This window comes from Rattus norvegicus, chromosome 10, assembly GCF_036323735.1.
Source record: "Rattus norvegicus strain BN/NHsdMcwi chromosome 10, GRCr8, whole genome shotgun sequence".
Classification (NCBI taxonomy): domain Eukaryota; kingdom Metazoa; phylum Chordata; class Mammalia; order Rodentia; family Muridae; genus Rattus; species Rattus norvegicus.
The window spans coordinates 107,657,571-107,663,939 of record NC_086028.1 but is presented as its reverse complement, the minus strand read 5'-3'; positions in this window follow the sequence as shown (position 1 = coordinate 107,663,939).

Here is a 6,369-nt window from a genome sequence, read left to right as displayed (position 1 = left end):
TTTCAAAAGTCTTCTTTGACTGCATAAGGATAGTGAAGGAGGAACAAAGCAAGCAAATTTTATGGAAGCTAAGAAATTAACATTATGCTAAAATCATAATGAGTTCATTTTAACTCAATATCTTCTTCCTTAAGGTTGGTGCTGAAAGACCCCAGCTTAGCAGCAGTAACGCCATTTTGCAAGGCTGTACTTAAGATGACTGGTTCAGGGAAAGGTTAGAACACTGAGTACACAGCGGCTGCCAAGCAGGATGTGTTTGGTTGAAGGCCTGGCAACAGGAGGACTGCCGTTGAGCACCTGACAATGAGAAAAGCCCCGGGAGAGGTCCCACACCCTGGTGGGGGGCCGAGTCAGCCGTTATGTTCCAAGAAGGTAGCTAAGAAACTTGCCCCCGGGCTGAACCCTTGGGGGGCCGAGTCAGTCCTTATGTTTCAGGAAGGTAGCTAGGAAACTTGCCCCGGGCTAAACCCTTGCCATATTAGAATCCACCAATTATATCCCTGTAACCATGCATCTGCTTCTGTATGCTTGCTTCTGCTCCCCAAAATCCTATAAAAGCCCATCCTTGGTTCCGTGGGGCGCGCCAGTCCCCCGAGTGACTGAAGCGCCCGCAGGTGCCTGTGCCTGTGTATCCCGACAATAAACCAAATCCTCTTGCTGATTGCATCCTGTGGTGTCTCGGTCTGGTCTTTGGAGTTAGAGGGTCTCCATCCCGAGGGAAAGTTCTCCCTGAGAGCTTTTCAGTGCCATAAAGCCTTGCAGTTACAGAAACGCAAGACAGGACAACTCTATTTGAATTTGATTGTTTCAGTTTAGCACAGAATAGATCAAAAGTTATTTCCTATTATATGTTATATCAACAGCCTCTCTCTAGTATAAGTAGGGATCAGATGTTAGCTTATACCCAACTATTTAGCCTTATGCTTCCCATGGAACTGTAGTTACAGAAATTGTGAACTTCCGTGGGTGTGCTGGGAACTAAACCTGAGTCCTCTGGAAGAGGAATGTCTTAGTCAGGGTTCTCCAGAGTCACAGTGAAAGACCCCCCCCTTAAAAGGAAAATTATACGAGCTTAAGGTCCACAACTATAAAAGTAAGATCCACAGACTCAGAGCCAAAACAGGCTGGGGCGAGCCCAGGCCCTGTGGGGCCTGCCCTGCCGTTAAGACTAACAGACCATAAAGATAAGGAAAAAGGAATGCAGGAACCAGCGGGAGTTATCAGTGCTGACTCATAGGCCATCTGGCAGGAAGGGATAAGCCCCTAGCCCCTGACATTCCGGACGCCCCAGCCTGCACGTACTCTTTTGCTGCATAACCATGCATCCGCGCCTCATTTGAATCCACCAATCAAGTCCCTGTAACCATGCATCTGCTTCTGTATGCCTGCTTCTGCTCCCCAGAACCCTATAAAAACCCGTCCCCAGTCTTGCTGGGCACGCAAGTCCTCCAAAGAGACTGTGTGCCCGCAGGTACCTGTGTTTTCCAATAAACCCTTTTGCTGATTGCATCTGAGTGGTCTCGGCTCAGTCATTGGGCGCTTGGGTCTCCTCCTGAGGGAAAGGTCCTCTCCGGAGGTCTTTCAACAGAACTTATGGGTAGACTCTATATAGTAAGAGAACTGGTTGATGACTTACAGTCTGTAGTCCAACTCCCCAGCAATGATCAGCTGCAGCTGTGAATGGAAGTCCACGGATCTAGCAGTGGCTCAGTCCCATGAGGCAGGCAGGCAAAAAAGAGAAACTCTTCCTTCTTCCAATGTCCTTATGTAAATCTCCAGCAGAAGGTGTGGCCCAGATTAAAGGTGTGTACCACCACGCCTGGGTCTGGAATTTGCTTTGTCCCAGGTGACCTTGAACTCAGAGATCTCCTTGCCTGAAGCTCTTGGGACTCATAGCCACTTTGCCTTAAGATCCAGGTTAGAAACTTGTATCTCCCAGCTTTGAGATCAGGATCACAGGTGAGCCTTCCAATTCTGGATTGTAGTTCATTCCAGATATAGTCAAGTTGACAACCAGGAATAGCCACTGAAAGGTAAAAGTTTTAAAGTCGCCCCCCTAGACACAAAGTTTAGAGCAGAAGAAACAGGTTAGGTCTCAGAATTGTGTGTTCCAGGAAGCCTTTCCTAAGGCTACATCTGCTGGTTCCTATCGAAACAATCTTGAGAAGCAGGAAGCAGCTTCTCCTAGGAAACAATCTTGAAAAACAGAGTTTCTCCTAGGAAACATAACGCCATCCCTGCCCCCTCGGGTTGTGGTTTCCCCCTTTAAATACCTCTTCTCCCAGCCTCTCGGGGTCGAACTCCACTGCCCCTGCGTGGGATACGAGTCTCGACCCCAGTGTACTGGTTGCTATCGATAAACCTCATGTGATTACAAGGACGGTCTTTGTTTTTTTTTTCTTCTTTTCGGAGCTGGGAACCGAACCCAGGGCCTTGCGCTTGTTAGGCAAGTGCTCTGCCGCTGAGCTAAATCCCCAACCCCACAAGGACGGTCTTGTGTGAGTTCTTAGGGGGTTGTGTCATCCGGAGACTTGAGTGAGGGTCTCCCCGCTCCGGGGGTCTTTCACCACTACAATGAGTTTGGTGTTCTTAACCACTAAACAATCTTTTCAGCCCCTCTAACCCATCTTCAATGAAGTAAAATAAAATATCAAACACAGGAGATTGGAGATAGAAAAACCATGGGACATTTTTTGAAGAAAGGTGCAGGCATGTAGAGGACTGGCTTTATAAAGATCTATAATGAAAAGGAGCAAGCGAATTAAGGGAAAATACAAAGTGTACAGTTTGAGGAGAAAGTGGGCACCAGGTAGTGTAGTAGAGCTGAGTCCTGTGTTCAAGTTAATAAACAGATGAAAAAAAAGCCTGATGCTAAATGGAATAAAGGGATCATTGGCACCAAGGCAAGACCCCACCCAGCTAACCTTTCCAATTTGTAAAAAGGGGTTAAAGAAAAACTTAAGCAGTGAAGGAAACTAGTGAAAACAGAAAGCTGATGTAGCTGTTATTGAACAAGGGGGCCATGATCCAGCCACAGTAAGCATTAGAACTTGGTAGATTTGGCCACATGGTTCTGGCTTTAGAATCAAGAATATAAGAAAGGGATTGATAACTAAGGAAAGTCATGGAGAAAAAAATGTGCGTGCAGGGTTTCATGGTCCAGAGGCCCAGAGAGGCCTCTGCAGGAAGCTGTGAAGGTGAAGCCTAGATTGCCAGGGAGACCACAAGATATTGGAAATGCCAAATCCATGGGAAACCTACCAAGGAAAGCTGCGGCCTGGGTTTGGAACTAGCTCTAGAGAGAAAAGTATGTTGCAGACAACAAAACTGAAAGGAGTTGGAGAGCTAAAGAACATTTTGATATCAGACATGAAGATGCAAAGTTCTGAGCTTGCCCTTCTGGTTTTAGGTCTTGCTTTGGTCCAGTGGTTCTCCCCTATGCTCCCTTTTCTCTGCATTGGAATGGTAACATAAATATATTCTGTGCCATTGTGCAGTTGGAAGTATGTGATCTGTGCAACAATGTTACTGCTCATTGTGTAAAGGTTATCCTTGTATTATTCAAATGCTGATTTCTGTGTCCCCCTGCTAGAATAAGGTTTCATCCTTGTTTGAAGAATTGCCTATCTTTTTTTTTAACTAGGTATTTTCTTTATTTACATTTCAAATGTCATCCCCTTTCCTGGTTTCACCTCTGGAAACCCCCTATCCCATCCCCCCTCGCCCCTGCTTCAGTGAGGGTGCTCACCCACCCACCCACCCTCCCTTCCACCTCCCCACCCTGGCATTCCTCTACACTGGGACATCAAGCCTTCACAGGACCAAGGGCCTCTCCTCCCATTGATAGCCAACAAGGCCATCCTCTGCTACATATGTGGGTGGAGCCATGGGTCCCTCCATGTGTACTCTTTGGTTGGTGGTTTAGTCTGTGGGAGCTCTGGGGTGTCTGGTTGATTGATATTGTTGTTCTTCCTATAGGGTTGGAAACCCCTTGAACTACTTCAGTTCTTTCTCTAATTCCTCCATTAGGGACCCTGTTCTCAGTCCAATGGTTGGCTGGGAGCATCCGCCTCCGTATTTGTCAGACTCTGGCAGAGCCTCTCAGGAGACAGCTATATCAGGCTCCTGTCAGGATGCACTTCTTGGCATCTGCAATATTGTCTGGGTTTGGTGATTGTATGTGGGATGGATCCCCAGGTGGGGCAGTTTCTGGATGGCCTTTCCTTCAGTCTCTGCTCCACACTTTGTCTCTGTATTTCCTCCTGTGAGTATTTTTGTCTAAGAAGAATTGGAGCAACCACACTTTGGTCTTCCTTCTTGAGCTTCCACCTCACACCAGTGAGAATGGCTAAGATCAAAAACTCAGGTGACAGCAGATGCTGGCGAGGATGTGGAGAAAGAGGAACACTCCTCCATTGTTGGTGGGATTGCAGACTGGTACAACTACTCTGGAAATCAGTCTGGAGGTTCCTCAGAAAATTGGACATTGCACTATCTGAGGACCCAGCTATACTTCTCCTGGGCATATACCCAAAAGATGGTCTAACATACAACAAAGACACATGCTCCACTATGTTCATAGCAGCCTTATTTATAATAGTCAGAAGCTGGAAAGAACCCAGAGTCAACAGAGGAATGGATACAGAAAATGTGGTACATTAACAATGGAATACTACTCATGCTACAATACTATTAAAAAACTTCATGAAATTCTTAGGCAAATGGATGGAACTAGAAAATATCCTGAGTGGGGTGACCCAAGCACAAAAGAGCACACATGATATGCATTCAGTGATAAATCGATATTAGCACAAAAGCTCAGAATACCCAAGATAAAATTTAAAGAATTGCCTATCTTAATGTTATGTAAAAATTGCTCCCCAATAAAGCTAGCTGATCAGCCAGTGACTGAGTAGTGGAGAGTATAGGGCTGGACTTCCTCCCAGCCAGGGGAGAAGGTAAGAGGGGGGTGGGGGAAGTGGGGATTAATTATGGGGAGAGAGTCCAGAAGATATCATGAGAAAATACCTGGAGCAGAGAGAGTCAGATCAGTACTAAAATGCAAGTATTATGGAGATTTTAGCTGGGAGATAGCCAGGTTAGTTTACAGGATTAAAATAGAGTAATGGGGTTGGGGATTTAGCTCAGTGGTAGAGCACTTGCCTAGGAAGTGCAAGGCCCTGGGTTCGGTCCCCAGCTCCGAAAAAAAGAACCAAAAAAAAAAAAAATAGAGTAATACTGCTCAGTTGTTGTGCCCCTAAAGATTGTTAAATAAATATAATATCCAGTCTCAATTATTTAGGACCTAGCCAGTATAAGAGGAAAACTGCAACACATTTATACAAATCATTCTAAGAGATCTGTGAAGTGGAAACTTCTAGTTTCTTCTGAAAGTCATTTATGTCAAACAATGTTTTGCTAGGGCACACAGGTGAAACGATGTCTTGCTAAAGTCAACACGTGTAAGAATGTTTTTCTGGAACAGACACAGGTGAAAGGATGTTTTGCTGGAGTGGACACATGAAAGGATGCATGATGAAGGAGTATAAATATTTCCACACAGACAGAGGGAGAGGGAAAATTCCCTCTCCAGAGAAAGGCGCATGGATGTTCTGTGAATGTCCTTGGTTTGGTCTGCTCTGACTTGCTATTCTTCGCTGATGACACACATGTAGTGGTTCGCCTCACACAGCGTTGTTGAGCTCCACTTGTGGTAATGCTACCACTGAGAGGAGCTTGCCAAAGAACTGCTCACAAGGTTCCTGCAGGAGCTGCTTCCATCCTCTTGCCTTGGGCTGGTTGGAGAGTCTTGCAGTTTCTTCAGGACTGTAGCTGCTGGTTCAACTGTGGAGTTTGCCTGCCTAAAGGATTTGTCTGTACCTGCTGAGTCGTATTTGGTGTTTGCTACAGGACTGAACTGCTGACAAAGAAGATCTAGCTCACCCCCAAAGAACTATTGCTAAACAGGTCCACTTCCTCCATATCCTAATAACTTTTCTCTTCCACTACCTCTGGTGGGTGGTGGGCAAGAGGAGAGGTTGAATGTTTATTAAAATAGGCTACAAAAAATGCCAAGGTTGGGGATTTAGCTCAGTGGTAGAGCGCTTGCCTAGTAAGTGCAAGGCCCTGGGTTTGGTCCTCAGCTCCGAAAAAAAAAAAGAAGAAAAAAAAATTAATGCCTACAGATCTGCTTTTATATTTTGATATAATTTGATAAAATAAGAGATTGCCCTTAATGTCAGAAGAGACTTTGAACTTCAGACAAAAGTGGTGTTGGGACTGTTATAGACCTTGGGAACTTATGGAATTGGACTGAAAGCATTTTTGCGTTATGATATGGCTGCAAGTCTCTGGGGGTTAGGGAATGGA